This window comes from Triticum urartu, chromosome 5A, assembly GCF_056163025.1.
Source record: "Triticum urartu cultivar PI428250 chromosome 5A, HENAU_Tu73, whole genome shotgun sequence".
In the NCBI taxonomy this organism is placed as follows: Eukaryota; Viridiplantae; Streptophyta; class Magnoliopsida; order Poales; family Poaceae; genus Triticum; species Triticum urartu.
In genome coordinates, this window is record NC_141877.1 from 13,275,439 (window position 1) to 13,301,530 (window position 26,092).

Below are 26,092 nucleotides of genomic sequence, written 5' to 3' on the forward strand. Positions count from 1 at the left end.
TATTTCAGAAAAATAATGAGGAGATTCTTGAGGGGCTCATCGAGCCAAAGCTCGAAGGAAAAGGCACCAAAGCCTAAGTATAATTTGCCGCGCACCGCGGAGATTCGGGCGTGTGAATGGCCTTCTGATGATTTCTTGAGAGCAGCCGATATCTATGAAGATTTTCGTGAATTGGCTCACAATGCAGGCCTCACCGCCTTCCTCCATGACTAATGCGATCAGTATCTCTTACTCACAAATACTTTTGTGCAAAACTTTCATTTTCATTCTAGGAACTCACCACCTACGGTGGAATTTCATTTGTATGATGAGCATAAAGAGATGTCACTTTATGATTTCTGTCAGATTTGTTTAGTTCCTTTTGAGGGCAAGACAGAAGAACCGCATCATGATGATGTGGCTGGGTTTATTGATACTATCACTGTAGGAGAAACTAGGAAGGTTTCCGATGCATGAATCACTAGCATACATTTTCCTGTTTTACGTTACTTTGCATTATTTGCTAGTCGTTGTTTAATTCGACGCGGAAACTGTGGAAACCTTAGCATCCCTGATATAATTATTCTGCACCATGGTTTATACAGTGATAACACTTTTAGTATGGGCGGTATTATTGCTAGACGGTTAAGTATGATCCGTACTAAGGGTCCCATCTTTGGAGGCGTCTATGCCACACGCCTAGCTGCACATTTTAACATACCTATTAGGCATGCTGAGAAGGAAGAAAAGGTGCTGCCCCATGTTTATCTAGATCATAAAAGTATGGTGGCACACGATTTTATTGTTAAGAATAGGGCAGAAGAGCTTAAATATCAATTGTTCTTTAACAAACATCATCCTGAGACTATTATCATGCCTGCTCCTTCTTTGTTTAATTTTGTAGGACCCTACCTCGTTACGTGGGCTGCCGTCCAAGCTTACAAGAATCCTGCACCAGCCCCGGAACAGGAACCACAAGATGAGCCTCCACGAAAATCTATTTATTCTTGGGATCTAGAGATGACTATCAGCCAGAGGCAGTCAGAGTCTTCTTCTTCATCACAGTATGATCTCAACTATTCCTCCTCACCACAGTACGACCCCAACAACTATTATTATGGATATCCGCCAGGCCAGCCGTGGCCATAGACCAACTTAGGCCAAAAGCTTAAGCTTGGGGGAGTACGTATTTCTCACCGACATTACATTTATGTCCACACACACTCATTACTAGATGTCGGTGCTCATACTTTTTCACTGTAATATCCATGCTAGTTTATTTTCTTTTTCCTGCTTTCTTCTTGTGTGTTTGCTAAACCTTAAGAAAAAAAATTAGTAGTAGTTTATTTTTCTGCTGTAGTAATAATAATGAAAAAGAAAACCCAAAAAAAAATTCCCGTTCTTCTTTTGCTTGTTGGGAGCTTTCCCGTGTAAATAGTTTTATTTCTTTTCTTTTCTTTGGGGGTCAGTAGGAGAAGACCATAATTAAATTGTTGAAGTGGCTCTTATATGCATTATTGTTGATTTAACCCAGAGCCCATATTGCCTTGTCTTCTCCTGTTTATTGAATGCTCGCAGATTCCAGCTTAGTCCAATGCACGTACACTCTTATTATTATTCACACCGTTCGGTCGTGCAAGTGAAAGGCAATTATGATGATATATGATGGACTAACTGAGATGAGAAAAGGTGGTATGAACTTGACCTCTTTTGTTTTTGTAAATATGATGAGTCCCTCGTTCTTGATTCATCTTATTATGAATAAACATGTTTGCAATGACAATTAGAGATCGTAGTTGCTTGTGCCATGCTTGATTATCTATGAGTTATAATGATTTACCTCGTGTGCCAACATGCTATTGAGATGGTTATGATGTGCTATGATGGGGTGGTATCCTCCTTTGAATGATTTAAGTGACTTGACTTGGCACATGTTCACGCATGTAGTTGAAACAAATCAACACAGCCTTCGTGATATTTATGTTCATGGTGGATTATATCCAACTCATGCTTGCATCCAATGTTTATTAATTTTAATGCATGTACATGGCTGTTGTTGCTCTCTAGTTGGTCGCTTCCCAGTCTTTTGCTAGCCTTCACCTGTACTAAGCGGGAATACTGCTTGTGCATCCAATCCCTTAAACCCCAAAGTTATTCCAGATGAGTCCACCATACCTTCCTATATGCGGTATCTACCTGCCGTTCCAAGTAAATTTGTATGTGCCAAACTCTAAACCTTCAAATAAACATTCTGTTTTATATGCTCTAATAGCTCATGTATCAACCAAGGTTGTCCTTATCTTCCGTGTTAGGCGGGTTATTCTCAAGAGGAGTGGACTCCGCTCCTCACTCATGAGAAAATGGCTGGTCACCGGGATGCCCAGTCCCATGCTTTATGCAAACTAAATCAAAATTAATTGCAAACAAAACTCCCCCTGGGACCTGATGTATGTTGGAGGCACTCGTTGTTTCGAGCAAGCCATGGATTGATGCTTGTTGGTGGAGGGGGAGTATAAACTTTACCATTCTGTTTGGGAACCGCCTATAATGTGTTTAGCATGGAAGATATCGTCATCTCTTAGTTGTTACGTTGACAATGAAAGTATACCGCTCAAAATACAATTTATCTCTATTTCAGAACCGAGCTCTGGCACCTCTACAAATCCCTGCTTCCCTCTGCGAAGGGCCTATCCATTTACTTTTATGTTGAGTCATCACCCTCTTATTAAAAAGCACTAGCTGGAGAGCACAGCCGTCATTTGCATTCATCACTGTTAATTTATATTGGGTATGACTATGATTGGATCTCTTTTACCATGAATCACAATGTCTAGTCAGTCCTTGATCTTTAAAGGTGCTCTACATTTATGTTTTGCAGTCTCAGAAAGGGCTAGCGAGATACCATCTTGTTATATCATATTATGATTGTTTTGAGAAAGTGTTGTCATCCGAGATTTATTATTATGGCTTGCTAGTTGATTATGCTATTGATATGAGTAATTATGAGACCTGAGAATTATTGCAAATGTGGTTAGTTATGATCTATGCTGAAAACTTGAATGCTGGCTTGACATAGTTACAACAACAAGAGCAAACCGAGTTTGTAAAAGTTTTTCTTTCTTTCTTTCAGTTTGTCAACTGAATTGCTTGAGGACAAGCAAGGGTTTAAGCTTGGGGTAGTTGATACGTCTCCGTCGTATCTACTTTTCCAAACACTCTTGCCCTTGTTTTGGACTCTAACTTGTATGGTTTGAATTGAACTAACCCGGACTGACGCTGTTTTCAGCAAAATTGCCATGGTGTTGTGTTATGTGCAGAAAACAAATATTCTCGGAATGACCTGAAACTCCACGGAACATCTTAGAAAAAATAATAAAAAATCCTCACCAAAGATGAAGACCAGGGGGCCCACACCCTTCTCACGAGGGTGGGGGCGCCCCCCTAGGGCGCGCCCCCTACCTCGTGGGCCCCCTGGATGCCCTCCGACGCCAACTCCAACTCTATATTTTTTCTTTCGGAGAGAAAAAAATCAGAGAGAAGAAATCATCACGTTTTACGATATGGAGCTGCTGCCAAGCCCTAAAACCTCTCGGGAGGGCTGATCTGGAGTTCGTTCGGGGCTCCGGAGAGGGGGATTCGTCACCGTCATCATCATCAACCATCCTCCATCACCAATTTCATGATGCTCACCGCCGTGTGTGAGTAATTCCATCGTAGGCTTGCTATATGGTGATGGGTAGGATGAGATTTATCATGTAATCGAGTTAGTTTTGTTAGGGTTTGATCCCTAGTATCCATTATGTTCTGAGATTGATGTTGCTATGACTTTGCTATGCTTAATGCTTGTCACTAGGGCCCGAGTGCCATGATTTCAGATCTGAACCTATTATGTTTTCATGAATATATGTGAGTTCTTGATCCTATCTTGCAAGTATATAGTCACCTACTATGTGTTATGATCCGGCAACCCCGAAGTGACAATAATCGGGACCACTCCCGGCGATGACCATAGTTTGAGGGGTTCATGTATTCACTATGTGCTAATGCTTTGTTCCGGTTCTCTATTAAAAGGAGGCCTTAATATCCCTTAGTTTCCAATAGGACCCCACTGCCACGGGAGGGTAGGACAAAAGATGTCATGCAAGTTCTTTTCCATAAGCATGTATGACTATATACGAAATACATGCCTACATTACATTGATGAATTGGAGCTAGTTCTGTGTCACCCTATGTTATGACTGTTACATGATGAACCGCATCCGACATAATTATCCATCGCTGATCCGGTGCCTACGAGTTTTCCATATACTGGTTTACACTTATTTACTTTTCCGCTGCTACTGTTACAATCACTACAAAATACCAAAAACATTACTTTTGCTGTCTTTACTTTTGTTGCTGCTACCACCACTATCATATTACTTTGCTACTAAACACTTGCTACAGATACTAAGTTTCCAGGTGTGGTTGAATTGACAACTCAGCTGCTAATACTTGAGAATATTCTTTGGCTCCCCTTGTGTTGAATCAATAAATTTGGGTTCAATACTCTACCCTCGAAAGCTGTTGCGATCCCCCTATACTTGTGGGTTATCACGCATAAACTAGGGTTTAAACTTCTGTCACTCTAGCAACCCATCATCTACTTATTACTCCCCAATGCCTTCCTCTAGGCCCAAATAATGGTGAAGTGTCATGTAGTCGATGTTCACATAACACCACTAGAGGAGAGACAACGTACATCTCATCAAAATATCGAACGAATATCAAATTCACATGACTACTAATAGCAAGACTTCTCCCATGTCCTCAGGAACAAAAGGAACTACTCACAAAGCATAGACATGTTCATAATCAGAGGGGTATTATTATGCATATAGGATCTGAACATATGATCTTCCACCAATTGAACCAACTAGCATCAACTACAAGGAGTAATTAACACTACTAGCAACCTACTAGCACCAATCCCGGACTTGGAGACAAGAATTGGATACAAGAGATGAACTAGGGTTTTGAGATGAGATGGTGCTAATGAAGATGTTGATGGAGATTGCCCTCTCCCGATGAGAGGAGCGTTGGTGATGACAATGGCGATGATTTCCCCCTCCGGGCCGCCAGAGCCCTAGATTTGTTCCGCCAAGGTTCCGCCTCATGGCGGCGGAGTTTCGTCCGAGAAGATGGCTTATGATTTTTTTCCCATCGAAAGACTTCATATAGCAGAAGATGGTCACCGGAGGGCCACCAAGGGGCCCACGAGGTAGGGGGCGCGCCCAGGGGGTAGGGCGCGCCCCCCACCCTCGTGGGAAGGGTGTGGCCCCCCCTGGTGAAGTTCTTGCTCTCAGTATTTTTTATATATTTGGAAAACATCTTCCGTGAAGTTTTAGGACTTTTGTAGTTGTGCAGAATAGGTCTTTAATATTTGCTCCTTTTCCAGCCCAGAATCCCAGCTGCTGGCATTCTCCCTCTTTATGTAAACCTTGTAAAATAAGAGAGAATAGGCATAAGTATTGTGACATAATGTGTAATAACAGCCCATAATGCAATAAATATCGATATAAAGGCATGATGCAAAATGGACGTATCAACTCCCCCAAGCTTAGACCTCGCTTGTCCTCAAGCGAAAAGCCGAAATCGAAAAATATGTCCACATGTTTAGAGATAGAGGTGTCGATAAAAATAAAATACGGACATGAGGGCATCATGATCATTCTTAGAACACCAACTTATATAATTCTTGTCATATGATCTCTAATGCTAGAGTAATAATTTAATCACAATATCAAGTATGAATCGTAAACTTCATTGAAAACTAACAAACTACAATCTCAGTCATTGAAGCAATTGCAATTTATCATAACATAGGATAGAGTCAATGTATAAGAGCTTTTCAGCAAGTCCACATACTCAACTATCATATAATCTTTCACAATTGCTGACACTCACGCAATACTTATGGGTATGAAGTTTTAATCGGACACAGAGAAAGATAGGGGCTTATAGTTTTGCCTCCCAACGTTTTACCTCAAGGGTAATGTCAACAGTAATAGTTCATGAAAACTCACATCCAATTAGCCATATATACCAGGATCTTTCCAACATGCTGTGCTTGCCAAAGGAATAAAGTGTAAAAAGGAAGGGTGAAAATCACCATGACTCTTATGCAATGTAGGAGATAAAAGTAAAAGATAGTGTTGGAAATATGCCCTAGAGGCAATAATAAAATGGTTATTATTATATTTCTTTGTTCATGATAATTGACTATTGTTCATGCTATAATTGTGTTATCCGGAAATCGTAATACATGTGTGAATACATATACCACACCATGTCCCTGGTGAGCCTCTAGTTGACTAGCTCGTTGATCAAAGGATAGTCAAGGTTTCCTGACTATGGACATTGGATGTCATTGATAACGGGATCACATCATTAGGAGAATGATGTGATGGACAAGACCCAATCCTAAGCTTAGCTCAAAGATTGTGTAGATCGTTTGCTGTAGCTTTTCTGAATGTCAAGTATCATTTCCTTAGACCATGAGATTGTGCAACTCCCGGATACCGTAGGAGTGCCTTGGGTGTGCCAAACGTCACAACGTAACTGGGTGACTATAAAGTTACATTACAGGTATCTCCGAAAGTGTCTGTTGGGTTGGCACGAGTCGAGACTGGGATTTGTCACTCCGTATGATGGAGAGGTATCTCTGGGCCCACTCGGTAATGCATCATCATAATGAGGTCAATGTGACCAAGTGGTTGATCACGGGATCATGCATTACGGCACGAGTAAAGTGACTTGCCGGTAACGAGATTGAACTAGGTATTGGGATAACGACGATCAAGTCTCAGGCAAGTAACATACCGATTGACAAAGGGAATTGTATACGGATTGATTGAATCCTCGACATCGTGGTTCATCCGATGAGATCATCGTGGAGCACGTGGGAGATGTCGGTGTCAAAACCGGTGGATCTTGGGTAGGGGGTCCCGAACTGTGCATCTAGGCCAGATGGTAACAGGAGGCAAGGGACACGAAGTTTTACCCAGGTTCGGGCCCTCTCGATGGAGGTAAAACCCTACGTCCTGCTTGATTAATATTGATGATATGGGTAGTACAGGAGTAGATCTACCACGAGATCGAGGAGGCTAAACCCTAGAAGCTAGCCTATGGTATGATTGTTGATGTGTACGTTGTCCTACGGACTAAAACCCTCCGGTTTATATAGACACTGGATAGGGTTAGGGTTACATAGAGTCGGTTACAATGGTAGGAGATCTGCATATCCGTATCGCCAAGCTTGCCTTCCACGCCAAGGAAAGTCCCTCCTGGACACGGGATGAAGTCTTCAATCTTGTATGTTCATAGTCCGGGAGTCCGGCTGATGGTATAGTCCGGCTATCCGAACACCCCCTAATCCAGGACTCCCTCGGTAGCCCCTGAACCAGGCTTCAATGACGAGAGTCCGGCGCGCAGATTGTCTTCGGCATTGCAAGGCGGGTTCCTCCTCCAAGTACTTCATAGAAGATTTTGAACACAAAGATAGTGTCCGGCTCTGCAAAATAAGTTTCCACATATTTCCATAGAGAGAATAATATTTACACAAATCTAATCTGCTGACGTATTCCATAGTGTTACATCACACCACGGCCAAGCTTTTATTCGAACCGTTTTACTGTCTCATCTCAGCGTGTTATGCGAGGCGGTTTCCTTGGCACATCTTGTTAAAGCAGAGATCGTGTCCCCTTATTCCGGGATTCTCATCAATACGGGCGTGGGTAACCCAACCGCGCCATTGATTACGGCGCTTGGGAGATAAGCGAGTTTTACCAGGCTGGTGGGGGCGTGTAGTCGCATCCACCCATATAAGGGGATAAGGATTCATCTTTTCACCTATGCCTTCTTCCTCGTTTTCCTATCCATTTTCGCGCACTCGAGCTCCAGCGCCCAAGTCCGTACTCCCCACCTCAACCTTCTCCAGCCATGTCCGGAGTGGGAGGCAAGTGGATGGTCTCCTCCGTCACGGAGGGACACATCAAAAAGCTGAGGAAGGCCGGATACCTGTCTAACGACATCGCATACCGGCTTCCCGAAAAGGGGCAGCTCATCCCCACCCCTAGGCCCCATGAGAGGGTGGTGTTCCTCCCCCATTTCCTCCACGGACTGGGCTTTCCTCTCCACCCATTTGTCCAGGGGCTCATGTTCTACTATGGCCTGGATTTCCATGATCTGGCCCCGAACTTTGTCCTCAACATCTCGGCGTTTATCGTCGTGTGCGAGGCTTTCCTCCGCATCCGCCCCCATTTCGGCCTATGGCTCAAGACTTTCAATGTCAAGCCGAAGGTGGTGCGCGGCAACCAGGCGGAGTGCGGAGGTGCCATGGTGGGCAAGATGGCCAATGTCCTATGGCTCGAGGGCTCCTTTGTGGAGACCCTGAAGGGGTGGCAATCGGGGTGGTTTTACATCACCGAGCCGTGCGACGCCGAATGGGTCGCACCCCCCGAGTTTCGATTCGGACCCCCTACGCGGATCACCTCCTGGAAGGAGACGGGCCTGTCGTGGGGTAAAAAAGGAGAGCTGACCGGACTCCAAACATGCGTCAAAACCCTGGTGGACAAGAAGCTCAAACTTGTCAACGTAGTCTAGGTTATGCTCATCCGCTTGATCCTCCCGTGCCAACAACGGGCTTTCAACCTGTGGGAGTTCGACCCGGCGCGGCACCAAACTCTGAGCAGGCTCTTCGACACGATGTACGAAGATGCCTGGAAGGTGCTTTTCAAGGGTGCCGAGGCTCCCGCATCGGCTATTGAGGATCGCGGATTCAGTGCGCAACGTCACGCTCTCGCGGCTGTTTTTTCCTTTTACAGGGTATCAGTTTTTCATAGTTTGACTCCATGCGGGATCTAAGCTCCCTTTCCTTTGACAGGATTGGTAGGTTACGTCCGGATAGATCAACTGTCCGGCTCCTTTGCCGGAAGGCCCAGCGGACGCTCTCTTGGCGAGGCTGCTGGTTCCGGCACCCTATGTGGTGCTGGAGAAGAAGGTCAAGAAGAAGGCCATGGGGACTCGAAAGAGTGCCCGACGCCCGGAGGTGTCGGATTCATCATCCGACGAATCCAAGATGCACTCCTCCCGCGAAGATGATGAGGAGGAAGAAGAGACCCCTCCCCCTCCAGCGGGGGAAGGGAAGCTAAGGAAGGCCGCCCCAACTGGGGAGGCCGAAGGGTCCAAGAAGGGGAAACCCGTCCTCCGGACTGCTCCACCGACGCCGACGGCGGCGGAGAGGAGTGGGAGCCTAGGGCCAAGCCCCTGGCCAAATTGTAAGTATCTGGATACCAGAGTAATTCATAGTATTCGTTTACTGCACAACTTTCCCTTACGTCGAATATGTTTATGCAGCCCACCCAAAGACCGGCTCGACGCGTCGTCGAGCGGCTCACTGGACTCGTCGGATGTGAACTCGCTTCCGACGGCTTCCTCCCCCCGCCCTACGGACGACACCGAAGTGTTGTCCCAACAGGTTCCAAGCCGGGAGGAGGTGGTCCTGGAGGCGCCGCAAGGCGACCTCCCGGACTCCAGGAGTAAAGGGGATGAAACCCCCCAGGGCTCCAAGTCCGGCTCTAGGCCGGACACTGCTCCGGAACCTTCAAAGGTTCCAGAGTCCGGCGGGCGACCTCCTTCCAAGAGGAGCCATCCCACTATGCCGGCGACCCCCATCCAACCAGAGGCGCCGGAAAATCTGTTGGAGGCGCTCCAAGGCGCCTTCATCGACGAGGGGCACCGCACTATTATGAGTGCGGTGATCCAGAAGGTTCAGTCCGCCAAGAGCGGACTGACTGAAGCTTGTACTAGCCTTCTAACAGGCTTTGAGGTAAGTAAAGAATGTGTAAATAATATTACCGCATAGACAGTAGCCCCTGATGCTCTGTTTGGCGTTCGGGAAGAGAAGCCGAATAGAGGATCAAATAAAATTCGCAGGAGTCTAACAAAAAGGACTCAATATGCGTATGCAGGTTTCTCTGCTTGTGTCCGCCGCACTGACTGCGGAAGTGGACACGCTAAAGCAGAACCTCGAGCGGTCCGAGCAAGAGCTCGGGTGTGCCAAGAAGCAGCTCGAGGACAATGAAGGTAAGAAATACCTTGTTTAAATATATATAAAAAAGGTGCAATTGCAAAAAATGACAGGATTATCGTGGCTATTGTAGGGGCCACGCATGAGGTGGCGACCCTTAAGCAAGCGCTGGACGAGGCCGAGAAGAGGGCGGCCATGGAGCGCACCGAGCGGGAGAAGTGTGAGGCCGAGGTTGGCAAGGTGCGGCAAGAGATCCAGGCTCTCATGGAAAAACATGAGAGTTTGGAGCTTGACTCAAAGATGCGAGCGTCCGAGCTCGTGGTGGCTATTGAAAATGCCAAGTCTGCCAAGGACGAATCCCAGAAGACCCTCCAGGAGTTGGATGAGGTGACGAAGATAGCGGCGGGTAAGGCATTCTTTATGCAAAGCAAACACATAAACATGAGTTACTTGTTACTTAGCCGAATCCGGAGCTCTCCAGGAGCGTTCACAGATCTTCCCCGGAGTGTGTCCGATGCCGCCGCATTCTATCGAGCCGAGGAGGGCAGCTCGACGGGGAAGGTGTTCTGGTCTCAGTACGCTGAGGCCGGACACCCCGTGCCTCTGAGCGACTAGCTGAAGCAACTAGTCGAGCTCCACAAGGCAGCCGAACAGGCCATGAAGGGCCTCATTGTTCGGCTGTGGCCTGGAGGGGCTCTGCCTGGGAGCTATTTCGGGCTGGTGCGGTAGCTGGTGGAGGTCTGTCCAAGGCTCGAAGTCATCAAGCGCTCCGTCTGCATTGAGGGTGCCCGTAGGGCCCTTGCCCGTGCTAAGGTGCACTGGGGCAAGCTGGATGCTGAGAAGCTTGTGAAGGACGGGCCACAGAGCATCGCAAGCCCGATAATTACTATAAGGATGTTCTGAAGGGTGCTTGCCTTGTGGCGGATGAATGTTCTAAGGATGTAATTTTTGAGTGAAGCTTGCTCGTTTTGTCCTGTGCGCTGAAAACTTGTTTATATGCGCTAAGCAATGCTGTCGGAATTTAAAATATTACCTTTTGTGCGGCTGTTTATCAATTCTGAGAGATGGCGAGTCGTCGGCTTCTGCCCCCGTGCCGCTAGTGCTGGGGTGTTCGGGGATAAACCTGAGCGCTCTTTTTCCCATGTTTGGGTCCTTCGAGGGAGGCGCTCAGCCCAACGAACAAGGCAATCAGACTATAATGCGTGAACACTCTCACTTAGCCATAGAATTCTATAATTTTAAATTTTGGCGAAGCCCCTAGTATTTGGAAGACCGAGTTAGCTCCTCGCCCTAAGCGGCATAAGTCTTTAGGGACTCAAAAAAACCTCTCGAATAGCGACCAACTCTCGCTTCATCATGACAGTCAGTTTTAGCTTTCTCCACTGAGGTGCTCGACCCAGCTCAACTGGGGCACAATCGCAGTGGTTCTCCTAGTGCTACCTTAGCCGATATAGCGGAACGTAAGGCACCAAAACATAGGAGCCGGGCAAACCCAACTATTGACCCAAGACATGATTCGGAGCCGATGCATATAATGCTATAAGTTTGGGGTGCCGCACTTGTTAAAGTGTTCGGACTTCTCACACCATATTGAGGGGTACTAAAGCCCCTGGCGTATTTTGGCTGTACCAACGTGTACGGGTGCAGCATGTCGTTAAGGAACATATATAAAGAAAAAAGGTAATGCAAAAATAGACGAAAGCTATGCATTGTTTATTAAAAAGGTGTGCGATCAAGGCAGAACGATACAAGTAATGCGATAAGTGGAAGGTTGGACTAGTTAACATGTTCGTTCCAGGGGCAAGCTGTGGAATAGTATGCGGAACGTGTATACTGCTCGTGATAGATACCACCTGGGAGTTCCGTAATGCGGCGTGGCTTGTCTACTTCCCTGGTTCTTGCATCGTTTGTGCGGCAATTGAACTGCTGAACAGGCCTTCCGAAGGATGAAGTCCTGAAAGTAAGAGAAAATAAAAAATTGGCAGCCCCTGGTACGGTTTAAGCCATGTTTTGGGCGTGCCGTGATGGTGCCCCTCCCCCTGTGCCCATGGTATCTCTAGAGCGTAGTTATGTACGCGAAGTACTATCGTCACCTTTTTGTGAGGGTTGGGGTTGGGGCCGCATTGCTACGCCTGCTTGGATCGTGCCAGGGTGTCTTGTTGTAGGTTACTCCGGGCGCGCTTGACGGTGTCTGGTCGTTTAGTGGCCGGACTTGAGAACTGCCTGGAGAGGTTGCTTTGTACTTCCGCTACAAGGGCCGCCGTGTGCTCCTCCATTCGGAGGGAGCGTTCGGTGTTTCCATTGACCGTAATTACTCCTTGAGGGCCTGCATCTTGAGCTTAAGGTATGCGTAGTGCGGTACCGCATTGATCTTAGCGAATGCGGTTCTCCCGAGCAGTGCGTGATAACCACTGCGAAACGGGACTATGTCGAAGATTAACTCCTCGCTTCGGAAATTATCCGGAGATCCGAAGACCACTTCAAGTCTGACTGAGCCTGTACAGTTGGCCTCTACACCTGGTATTACGACTTTAAAGGTCGTTTTGGTGGGCTTAATCCTTGAGGGATCTATGCCCATTTTCCGCACTGTATCTTGGTAAAGCAGGTTCAGGCTGTTGCCGCCGTCCATAAGGACTCTAGTGAGATGAAATCCGTCAAAAATTGGGTCTAGAACCAATGCGGCGAATATGCCATGACGGATGCTAGTGGGATGGTCCCTTCGATCAAAGGTGATCGGGCAGGAGGACCATGGGTTGAACTTTGGGGCGACTGGCTCTACCGCGTATATGTCCCTTAACGCGCGCTTCCGCTCCCTTTTGGGGACGTGGGTTGCGTATATCATGTTCACCGTCCGCACTTGTGGGGGAAAACCCTTCTGTCCACTGTTGTTCGGCGGCCGGGGCTCCTCGTCGTCATTGCTATGCAGCCCCTTGTCTTCATTTTCGGCGTTTAACTTGCCTGCCTGCTTGAACACCCAACAATCCCTGTTGGTGTGATTGGCCGGCTTTTCGGGGGTGCCATGTATCTGGCACAAGCGGTCGAGTATTCGGTCCAAACTGGACGGGCCCTAGGATTCCTTTTGAATGGCTTTTTCCGCTGACTGGATTTAGAGCCTCTGAATCCGGCATTAACTGCCGTATCCTCAGCATTGTCGCCGTTAATGCGGCGCTCCTGCTTGTTGCGACGTGACCTGCCATTACTGTCCCAGGTGTCCGAATTACCAGGGTTCTTGGTCATATTGTTGCTACGAGCAAGCCAGCTGTCTTCTCCCGCGTAAAAGCGGGTCATGAGTGTCGTGAGTGCTGCCATAGATTTCGGCTTTTCCTGTCCAAGGTGCCGGGCCAGCCACTCGTCACGGATATTGTGCTTGAAGGCTGCTAGGGCCTCAGCGTCCGGACAATTGACTATTTGAGTTTTCTTTGTTAGGAACCGTGTCTAGAATTACCTGGCCGATTCCTCTGGCTGCTGAATTACGTGACTTAGGTCATCGGCGTCCGGGGGTCGCACATAAGTGCCCTGGAAATTGTCGAGGAATGCGGCTTCCAGGTCCTCCCAACAACTGATTGATCCTGTTGGCAAGCTGTTAAGCCAATGCCGAGCTGGTCCTTTAAGCTTGAGTGGGAGGTATTTGATTGCATGGAAATCATCGCCACGGGTCATGTGGATATGAAGGAGATAATCCTCGATCCATACCGCAGGATCTGTTGTGCCATCATATGATTCGATGTTTACGGGTTTGAAACCCTCGGGGATTTGATGATCCATTATTTCGTCTGTAAAGCAGAGTGGGTGTGCGGCGCCTCTGTACTGGGCTATATCATGACGTAGCTCCAATGAGCCTTGTCTACTGTGTTCGGCCCCGCCGAATTTGTGGCCGGTGTGACGGTTACCGTCTCGAGCTGTGGGGCGCCCACGCGATCCGTATATCGATCTTGTTTTCCTTGCCCTGTCCTCCAACATGGCTCGTAAGTCCGGCACATATTCCCGTACCTTGGTACGGGGTGCGGCTTGAGTGGAGGGCCGAGAGGCCTCTCTATCGCGACCACGAGGTGGCCGGTCGGCCGCATCAAGTGCTTCCTCCTCTAATCGGGGTAGCAACCTGCGCTTTGGGTAGCTCTTGGAGGGGCGTTCGAGTTTATGCTCTTCGGCCGCAAGGACTTCAGTCCGTCTGTCGACTAGCAAATCTTGATCAGCTCTAAGCTGTTGCTATTTTTTCTTGAGGCTTCTTGCCGTGGCCATAAGCCTGCGTTGAAAACGCTCTTGCTCGACGGGATCCTCTGGCACGACGAATTCGTCATCGTCGAGGCTTGCCTCGTCTTCGAAGGGAGGCATATAATTATCGTCCTCGACCTCTCTATCTGCCGCTCTCTCATGAGGGCTGGTTTCTCCATCCTCCTGTGCTAAACCTTGCTGGAGGGGGTTTTCTTCGGTGCTTTCTGGAGTATTATTATCTCCTGTGCTGGAATCACCGTGTTTGTTTTGGCGGGATTTTGAGCGGCGCCGCTACCGCCGGCGCTTAGGCTGTTTCTTGGAGGGGTCATCCTCCGCTGTTCCATCGCCATCTCCATCTTTTGGGGTGTCCACCATGTATATGTCATATGACGAGGTGGCTTTCCAGGGCCTAGTAGGCGCTGGTTCTTCATCATCTCCTTCATCGGCGTCCATACCGTCGATGTCTTCGGAGTCGAAGTCGAGCATGTCGGTTAAGTCATCGACAGTGGCTATAAAGTGGGTGGTGGGTGGGCTTTGAATTTCTTCATCGTCCGTACCCCAACCTTGCTGACCATAGTCCGGCCAGGGCTCCTCCTGATAAAGAGAGAGACTTCAATGACTTCAGGATATCGCCGAGAGGCGAGTGCTGAAAGATGTCCGCGGCAGTGAACTCCATGATCGGCGCCCAATCGGATTCGATCGGCAGGGGCGCGGAGGGTTCGGAGTCCAGAGAGGAGTCCGGCTCCCTGGAGTCACGAGTCTCGCAGCGTACGGGGCTGGTGTTCGGCTCAATCGTCGTTAGGGTCGCAGCCCCCGAGGTGGCGTCCAACCGCCCATCCTCGATCGGCGTAGTCGGTTCCGAATTAGGGGTCGGAGCTGACGCGGGTGCGGCCTCCAGGGCACTGTTCGGTGGCAGAGCTAAATCATGCTCGTCATGATAGAGCGGCGCGCTCGCCAGTGGCTCGAATCCGTCGAAGATCAAGTCTCCGCAGATATCAGCCGTGTAGTTTAAACTTCCAAATCTGACCTGACGGCCAGGGGCATAGCTTTCGATCTGCTCCAGACGGCCAAGCGAATTGGCCCGCAGTGCGAAGCCACCGAAGACGAAGATCTGTCCGGGGAGGAAGGTCTCACCCTGGACTGCATCGCTATTGATGATCGTAGGAGCCATCGAGCCTGACAGCGACGACACAAAGGAACTCTCAATGAAATCACTAATGTCGGTGTCAAAACCGGCGGATCTCGGGTAGGGGGTCCCGAACTGTGCGTCTAGGCTGGATGGTAACAGGAGGCAAGGGATACGAAGTTTTACCCAGGTTCGGGCCCTCTCGGTGGAGGTAAAACCCTACGTCTAGCTTGATTAATATTGATGATATTGGTAGTACAAGAGTAGATCTACCACGAGATCGAGGAGGCTAAACCCTAGAAGCTAGCCTATGGTATGATTGTTGATGTGTACGTTGTACTATGGACTAAAACCCTCCGGTTTATATAGACACTGAATAGGGTTAGGGTTACATAGAGTCAGTTACAATGGTAGGAGATCTGCATATCCGTATCGCCAAGCTTGCCTTCCACGCCAAGGAAAGTCCGTCCCGGACACGGGACGAAGTCTTCAATCTTGTATGTTCATAGTCCAGGAGTCCGGCTGAAGGTATAGTCCGGCTATCTGAACACCCCCTAATCCAGGACTCCCTCAGGAGCCAACATGGGTATCCAGATCCCGCTGTTGGTTATTGACCGGAGAGGTGTCTCGGTCATGTCTGCATGTCTCCCGAACCCGTAGGGTCTACCCACTTAAGGTTCGGTGACGCTAGGGTTGTAGAGATATTAGCATATGGTAACCCAAAAGTTGTTCGGAGTCCCGAATGAGATCCCGCACGTCACGAGGAGTTCCGGAATGGTCCGGAGGTGAAGATTTATATATAGGAAGTCAAGTTTCGGCCATCGGGAAAGTTTCGGTGGTAATTGGTATTGTACCGGGACCACCGGAAGGGTCCCGGGGGTCCATCGGGTGGAGCCACCTATCCCGGAGGGCCCCATGGGCTGATGTGGGAGGGGAACCAGCTGCTTGTGGGCTGGTGCGCCCCCCTTGGGCCTCCCCTGCGCCTAGGGTTGGAAACCCTAGGGGTGGGGGCGCCACCCTTGCCTTGGGGGGCAAGGCACCCCCTTGGCCGCCGCCCCCCTAGGAGATTGGATCTCCTAGGGCCGGCGCCCCCCTAGGCACCCTATATATAGTGGGGGGAGGAAGGGCAGCCGCACCCAAGCCCCTGGCCTCTCCCTCTCCCTCCTGTGACACTCCTCCGTCTCCCTGCGCTTGGCGAAGCCCTGCCGACATCACCGTTGCTTCTACCACCACGGCGTCGTGCTACTGGATCTTCATCAACCTCTCCTTCCCCCTTGCTGGATCAAGTTGGAGGAGACGTCTTCCCAACCATACGTGTGTTGAACGCGGAGGTGCCGTCCGTTGGGCACTTGGTCATCGGTGATTTGGATCACGTCGAGTACGACTCCATCAACCCCGTTCTCTTGAATGCTTCCGCGCGCGATCTACAAGGTTATGTAGATGCACTCCTCTCTCTCTCGTTGCTAGATGACTCCATAGATTGATCTTGGTGATGCGTAGAAAATTTTAAAATTCTGCTACGTTCCCCAACAGTGGCATCATGAGCTAGGTCTATGCGTAGTTACAATGCACGAGTAGAACACAAAGCAGTTGTGGGCGTCGATATTGTCAATTTGCTTGCCGTTACTAGTCTTATCTTTATTCGGCGGCATCGTAGGATGAAGCGGCCCGGACCGACCTTACACGTACGCTTACGTGAGACTGGTTCCACCGACTGACATGCACTAGTTGCATAAGGTGGCTGGCGGGTGTCTATCTCTCCCACTTTAGTCGGATCGGATTCGATGAACAGGGTCCTTATGAAGGGTAAATAGAAATTGGCAATTCACGTTGTGGTTTTGGCGTAGGTAAGAAACGTTCTTGCTAGAAACCTATAGCAGCCACGTAAAAACTTGCAACAACAATTAGAGGACGTCTAAGTTGTTTCTGCAGCAAGTGTTTTGTGATGTGATATGGCCAAAGGATGTGATGAATGATATATGTGATGTATGAGATGATCATGTTCTTGTAATAGGAATCACGACTTGCATGTTCTTGCGTTTGGGTTTACGCAGACTTATGGAGAAGCCTGCATTTACAAGAAAGTGAGTGGGAGCTCTGTAGCATTTCTCATACTGTATGTGGATGACATACTGTTGATGGGAAATGATATAGAATTCTTGGAAAGCATAAAGGCCTACTTGAACAAGTGTTTTTCAATGGAGGACCTTGGAGAAGCTGCTTATACATTAGGCATCATGATCTATAGAGATAGATCGAGACGCCTCATTGGTCTTTCACAGAGTACGTACCTTGACAAGATATTGAAGAAGTTTAAAATGGATCAGTCAAAGAAGGGGTTCTTGTCTGTATTGCAAGGTACGAGATTGAGCACGGCTCAATGCCCGACCACGGCAGAAGATAGAGAAAAGATGAGTGTCGTCCCCTATGCCTCGGCCATAGGGTGTATCATGTATGCTATGCTGTGTACCAGACCTGATGTAAACCTTGCCGTAAGTTTTGTAGGAAGGTACCAAAGTAATCCCGGCATGGAACACTGGACAGCGGTCAAGAATATCCTGAAGTACCTGAAAAGGACTAAGGACATGTTTCTCGTGTATGGAGGTGACGAAGAGCTCATCGTAAAGGGTTACGTCGATGCTAAGAGCTGGTGCATATTTTGAATGGTGGGGCAGTAAGCTGGTGCAGTTGCAAGCAAAGCGCTGTGGCGGGATCTACATGTGAAGCGGAGTACATGGCAGCCTCGGAGGCAGCACAAGAAGCAGTCTGGGTGAAGGAGTTCATTACCGTCCTAGGAGTCATACCCAATGCGTCGGGCCCGATGACTCTCTTCTGTGACAACACTGGAGCTATTGCCCTTGCCAAGGAGCCAAGGTTTCATAGGAAGACCAGGCATATCAAGCGTCGCTTCAACTCCATTCGTGAAAGTGTTCAAAATGGAGACATAGAGATTTGTAAAGTACATACGGACCTGAATGTGGCAGATCCATTGACTAAACCTCTCCCTAGAGCAAAACATGATCAACACCAGACCTGCATGGGTGTTCGATTCATAACAATGTAACTAGACTATTGACTCTAGTGCAAGTGGGCGACTGTTGGAAATATGCCCTAGAGGCAATAATAAAATGGTTATTATTATATTTCTTTGTTCATGATAATTGGCTATTGTTCATGCTATAATTGTGTTATCCGGAAATCGTAATAGATGTGTGAATACATAGACCACAACACGTCCCTGGTGAGCCTCTAGTTGACTAGCTTGTTGATCAAAGGATAGTCATGGTTTCCTGACTATGGACATTGTATGTCATTGATAACGGGATCACATCATTAGGAGAATGATGTGATGGACAAGACCCAATCCTAAGCTTAGCTCAAAGATCGTGTAATTCGTTTGCTGTAGCTTTTTCGAATGTCAAGTATCATTTCCTTAGACCATGAGATTGTGCAACTCCCGGATACCGTAGGAGTGCCTTGGGTGTGCCAAACGTCACAACGTAACTGGATGCCTATAAAGGTACATTACAGGTATCTCCGAAAGTGTCTGTTTGGTTGGCACAAATCGAGACTGGGATTTGTCACTCCGTATGACGGAGAGGTATCTCTGGGCCCACTCAGTAATGCATCATCATAATGAGCTCAATGTGGCCAAGTGGTTGATCACGGGATCATGCATTACGGCACGAGTAAAGTGACTTGCCGGTAACGAGATTCAACTAGGTATTGGGATACCGACGATCGAGTCTCGGGCAAGTAACGTACCGATTGACAAAGGGAATTGTATATGGATTGATTGAATCCTCGACATCGTGGTTCATCCAATGAGATCATCGTGGAGCATGTGGGAGCCAACATGGGTATCCAGATCCCGCTGTTGGTTATTGACCGGAGAGGTGTCTCGGTCATGTCTGCATGTCTCCCGAACCCATAGGGTCTACACACTTAAGGTTCGGTGACGCTAGGTTTGTAGAGATATTAGCATACGGTAACCCGAAAGTTGTTCGGAGTCCCGGATGAGATCCCGGACGTTACGAGGAGTTCCGGAATGGTCCGGAGGTGAAGATTTATATATAGGAAGTCAAGTTTCGGCCATCGGGAAAGTTTTGGGGGTAATCGGTATTGTACCGGGACCACCGGAAGGGTCCCGGGGGTCCACCGGGTGGGGCCACCTATCCCGGAGGGCCCCATGGGCTGAAGTGGGAGGGGAACCAGAACCTAGTGGGCTGGTGCGCCCCCCTTGGGCCTCCCCCTGCGCCTAGGGTTGGAAACCCTAGGGGTGGGGGCGCCACCTTGCCTTGGGGGGCAATGCACCCCCTTGGCCGCCGCACCCCTAGGAGATTGGATCTCCTAGGGCCGCCCCCCCCTAGGCACCCTATATATACTGGTGGGGAGGGAGGGCAGCCGCACCTAAGCCCCTGGCCTCTCCCTCTCCCTCCTGTGACACTCATCCGTCTCCCTGCGCTTGGCGAAGCCCTGCCGAGATCACCGTTGCTTCCACCACCACGCTGTCGTGCTGCTAGATCTTCATCAACCTCTCCTTCCCCCTTGCTGGATCAAGTGGGAGGAGACATATTCCCAACCGTACGTGTGTTGAATGCGGAGGTCCCGTCCGTTCGGCACTTGGTCATCGGTGATTTGGATCACGTCGAGTACGACTCCATCAACCCCGTTCTCTTGAACGCTTCCGCACGCGATGTACAAGGGTATGTAGATGCACTTCTCTCTCCCTTGTTGCTAGAAGACTCCATAGATTGATCTTGGTGATGCGTAGAAAATTTTAAAATTCTACCACGTTCCCCAACAATGGCATCATGAGCTAGGTCTATGCGTAGTTACTATGCACGAGTAGAACACAAAGCAGTTGTGGGCGTCGATATTGTCAATTTGCTTGCCGTTACTAGTCTTATCTTGATTCGGCGGCATCGTGGGATGAAGCGGCCCGGACCGACCTTACACGTACGCTTACGTGAGACTGGTTCTACCGACTGACATGCACTAGTTGCATAAGGTGGCTGGCGGGTGTCTGTCTCTCCCACTTTAGTCAGATCGGATTCGATGAACAGGGTCCTATGAAGGGTAAATAGAAATTGGCAATTCACATTGTGGTTTTGGCGTAGGTAAGAAACGTTCTTGCTAGAAACCTATAACAGCCACGTAAAAACTTGCAACAACAATTAGAGGACGTCTTACTTGTTTCTGCAGCAAGTGTTTTGTGATGTGATATGGCCAAAGGATGTGATGAATGATATATGTGATGTATGAGATGATCATGTTCTTGTAATAGGAATCACGACTTGCATGTCGATGAGTATGACAACCAGCAGGAGCCATAGGAGTTGTCTTTATTTATTTATGACCTGCGTGTCAACATAAACGTCATGTAATTACTTTACTTTATTGCTAAAGCGTTAGCCATAGTAGTAGAAGTAATAGATGATGAGACAACTTCAAGAAGACACGATGATGGAGATCATGATGATGGAGATCATGGTGTCATGCCGGTGACAACGATGATCATGGAGCCCCGAAGATGGAGATCAAAAGGAGCAAATGATATTGGCCATATCATGTCACTATTTGATTGCATGTGATGTTTATCATGTTTTACATCTTATTTGCTTAGAACGATGGTAGCTTAAATAAGATGATCCCCCGTAATAATTTCAAGAAAGTGTTCCCCCTAACTGTGCACCGTTGCGAAGGTTCGTTGTTTCTAAGCACCACGTGATGATCGGGTGTGATAGATTCTAACATTCGAATACAACGGGTGTAAGCCAGATTTACACACGCAATACACTTAGGTTGACTTGACGAGCCTAGCATGTGCAGACATGGCCTCGGAACATGGAAGATCGAAAGGTCGAGCATGAGTCGTATAGAAGATACGATCAACGTGAAGATGTTCACCGATGTTGGCTAGTCCGTCCCACGTGATGATCGGACACGGCCTAGTTAACTCGGATCATGTTTCACTTAGATGACTAGAGGGATGTCTATCTGAGTGGGAGTTCATTAAGTAATTTGATTAGATGAACTTAATTATCATGAACTTAGTCTAAAATCTTTACAATATGTCTTGTAGATCAAATGGCCCACGTTGTCCTCAACTTCAACGCGTTCCTAGAGAAAACCAAGCTGAAAGGCGATGGCAGCAACTATACGGACTGGGTCCGGAACCTGAGGATCATCCTCATAGCTGCCAAGAAATATTATGTCCTAGAAGCACTGCTAGGTGATGCACCTGTCCTAGAGAACCAAGACGTTATGAACGCTTGGCAGTCACATGCTGATGATTACTCCCTCATTCAGTGCGGCATGCTTTACAGCTTAGAACCGGGGCTCCAAAAGCGTTTTGAGAGACACAGAGCATATGAGACGTTCGAAGAGCTGAAAATGGTTTTTCAAGCTCATGCCCGGGTCGAGAGATATGAAGTCTCCGACAAGTTCTTCAGCTGTAAGATGGAGGAAAATAGTTCTGTCAGTGAGCACATACTCAAAATGTCTGGGTTGCATAACCGCTTGACTCAGCTGGGAGTTAATCTCCCGGATGACGCCGTCATTGACAGAATCCTTCAGTCGCTTCCACCAAGCTACAAGAGCTTTGTGATGAACTTCAATATGCAGGGGATGGAAAAGACCATTCCTGGGGTGTATTCAATGCTGAAATCAGCAGAGGTGGAAATCAAGAAGGAACATCAAGTGTTGATGGTGAATAAAACCACTAAGTTCAAGAAAGGCAAGGGTAAAAAGAACTTCAAGAAGGGCGGCAAGGGAGTTGCCGTGCCCGGTAAGCAAGCTGCCGGGAAGAAGCCAAAGAATGGACCCAAGCGTGAGACTAAGTGTTTTTATTGCAAGGGAAGCGGTCACTGGAAGCGGAACTGCCCCAAATACTTAGCGGACAAGAAGGTCGGCAACACTAAATGTGTATGTGATATACATGTAATTGATGTGTACCTTACCAGTACTCGTAGTAGCTCCTAGGTATTTGATACCGGTGCGGTTGCTCAAATTTGTAACTCAAAGCAGGAGCTGCGGAATAAGCGGAGACTGGCGAAGGACGAGGTGACGATGCGAGTCGGGAATGGTTCCAAGGTCGATGTGATCGCCGTCGGCACACTGCCTCTACATTTACCTACGGGATTAGTTTTAAACCTCAATAATTGTTATTTAGTGCCAGCTTTGAGCATGAACATTGTATCAGGATCTCGTTTAATTCGAGATGGCTACTCATTTAAATCCGAGAATAATGGTTGTTCTATTTATATAAGAGATATGTTGTATGGTCATGCCCCGATGGTGAATGGTTTATTCTTAATGAATCTCGAGCGTAATGCTACACATATTCATAGTGTGAATACCAAAAGATGTAAGGTTGATAATGATAGTCCCACATACTTGTGGCACTACCGCCTTGGTCACATAGGTGTCAAACGCATGAAGAAGCTCCATGCAGATGGACTTTTAGAGTCTCTTGATTACGAATCATTTGACACGTGCGAACCATGCCTCATGCGTAAAATGACCAAGACTCCATTATCAAGAACAATGGAGCGAGCAACCAACTTATTGGAAATCATACATACTGATGTGTGCGGTCCAATGAGTGTTGAGGCTCGCGGTGGCTATCGTTATGTTCTCACCCTCACTGATGACTTGAGTAGATATGGGTATGTCTACTTAATGAAACACAAGTCTGAGACCTTTGAAAAGTTCAAGGAATTTTAGAGTGAGGTTGAGAATCAACGTGACAATAAAATCAAGTTCTTGCGATCAGATCATGGGGGAGAATACTTGAGTCACGAATTTGGCACACACTTAAGAAAATGTGGAATAGTTTCACAACTCACGCCGCCTGGAACACCTTAGCGTAATGGTGTGTCCGAATGTCGTAATCGCACTCTATTGGATATGGTGCGATCTATGATGTCTCTTACCGATTTACAGCTGTCATTTTGGGGCTATGCTTTAAAGACTGCCGCATTCACTTTAAATAGGGCTCCGTCGAAATCCGTTGAGATGACACCGTATGAATTATGGTTTGGGAAGAAACCTAAGCTGTCGTTTCCAAAAATTTGGGGATGCGAAGCTTATGTCAAGAAACTTCAACCTGAAAAGCTCGAACCCAAGTCGGAAAAATGCGTCTTCATAGGATACCCTAAAGAAACTGTTGGGTATACCTTCTACCTCAGATCCGAAGGCAAGATCTTTGTTGCCAAGAATGGGTCCTTTCTAGAGAAAGAGTTTCTCTCGAAAGAAATAAGTGGGAGGAAAGTAGAACTTGATGAAGTGTTACCTCTTGAACCGGTAAGTGGCGCAGCTCAAGAAAATGTTCCTGAGGTGCCTGCACCGACTAGAGAGGAAGTTAATGATGATGATCATGAAACTTCAGATCAAATTACTACTGAACTTCGTAGGTCCACAAGGACACGTTCCGCAACAGAGTGGTACGGCAACCCTGTCTTGGAAATCGTGTTGTTAGACAACGGTGAACCTTCGAACTATGAAGAAGCGATGGCAGGCCCGGATTCCGACAAATGGCTGGAAGCCATGAAATCTGAGATAGGATCCATGTATGAAAACGTAGTATGGACTTTGACTGACTTGCCCGTTGATCAGCGAGCCATAGAAAATAAATGGATCTTTAAGAAGAAGACAGTCGCGAATGGTAATGTGACCATCTATAAAGCTCGGCTTATCGCTAAGGGTTATCGACAAGTTCAAGGGGTTGACTAGGATGAGACTTTCTCACCCGTAGCGAAGCTGAAGTCCGTCCGAATCATGTTAGCAATTGCCGCATTCTATGATTATGAGATATGGCAAATGGACATCAAAACGGCATTCCTTAATGGTTTCCTTAAGGAAGAGTTGTATATGATACAGCCGGAAGGTTTTGTCGATCCTAAGAATGCTGACAAGGTGTGCAACCTCCAACGCTCGATTTATGGGCTGGTGCAAGCATCTCGGAGTTGGAACATTCGTTTTGATGAGACGCCTCATTGGTCTTTCACAGAGTACGTACCTTGACAAGATATTGAAGATGTTCAAAATGGATCAGTTAAAGAAGGGGTTCTTGTCTGTATTGCAAGGTACGAGATTGAGCACGGCTCAATGCCTGACCATGGCAGAAGATAGAGAAAAGATGAGTGTCGTCCCCTATGCCTCGGCCATAGGGTCTATCATGTATGCTATGCTGTGTACCAGACCTGATGTAAACCTTGCCGTAAGTTTGGTAGGAAGGTACCAAAGTAATCCCGGCATGGAACACTGGACAGCAGTCAAGAATATCCTGAAGTACCTGAAAAGGACTAAGGACATGTTTCTCGTGTATGGAGGTGACACAGAGCTTGTCGTAAACGGTTACGTCGATGCTAGCTTCGACACAGATCTGGATGACTCTAAGTCACAAACCGGATACGTGTATATTTTGAATGGTAGGGCAGTAAGCTGGTGCACTTGCAAGCAAAGCGTTGTGGCGGGATCTACATGTGAAGCGGAGTACATGGCAGCCTCGGAGGCAGCACAAGAAGCAGTCTGGGTGAAGGAGTTCATTACCGACCTAGGAGTCATACCCAATGCGTCGGGCCCGATGACTCTCTTCTGTGACAACACTGGAGCTATTGCCCTTGCCAAGGAGCCCAGGTTTCACAAGAAGACCAGGCATATCAAGCGTCGCTTCAACTCCATTCGTGAAAGTGTTCAAAATGGAGACATAGAGATTCGTAAAGTACATACGGACCTGAATGTGGCAGATGCGTTGACTAAACCTCTCCCTAGAGCAAAACATGATCAACACCAGAACTGCATGGGTGTTCGATTCATCACAATGTAACTAGACTATTGACTCTAGTGCAAGTGGGAGACTGTTGGAAATATGCCCTAGAGGCAATAATAAAATGGTTATTATTATATTTCTTTGTTCATGATAATTGGCTATTGTTGATGCTATAATTGTGTTATCCGGAAATCGTAATACATGTGTGAATACATAGACCACAACACGTCCCTGGTGAGCCTCTAGTTGACTAGCTCGTTGATCAAAGGATAGTCATGGTTTCTTGACTATGTACGTTGGATGTCATTGATGACGGGATCACATCATTACGAGAATGATGTGATGGATAAAACCCAATCCTAAGCTTAGCTCAAAGATCGTGTAGTTCATTTGATGTAGCTTTTCTGAATGTCAAGTAGCATTTCCTTATACCATGAGATTGTGCAACTCCCGGATACCGTAGGAGTGCCTTGGGTGTGCCAAACGTCACAACGTAACTGGGTGACTATAAAGTTACATTACAGTTATCTCCGAAAGTGTCTGTTGGGTTGGCACGAATCGAGACTGGGATTTGTCACTCCGTATGACGGAGAGGTATCTTTGGGCCCACTCAGTAATGCATCATCATAATGAGCTCAATGTGACCAAGTGGTTGATCACGGGATCATGCATTACGGCACGAGTAAAGTGACTTACCGGTAATGAGATTGAACTAGGTATTGGGATACCGACAATCGAGTCTCGGGCAAGTAACGTACCGATTGACAAAGGGAATTGTATACAAATTGATTGAATCCTCGACATCGTGGTTCATCCGATGAGATCATCGTGGAGCATGTGGGAGACAACATGGGTATCCAAATCCCGCTGTTGGTTATTGACCAGAGAGGTGTCTCAGTCATGTCTGCATGTCTCCCGAACCCGTAGGGTC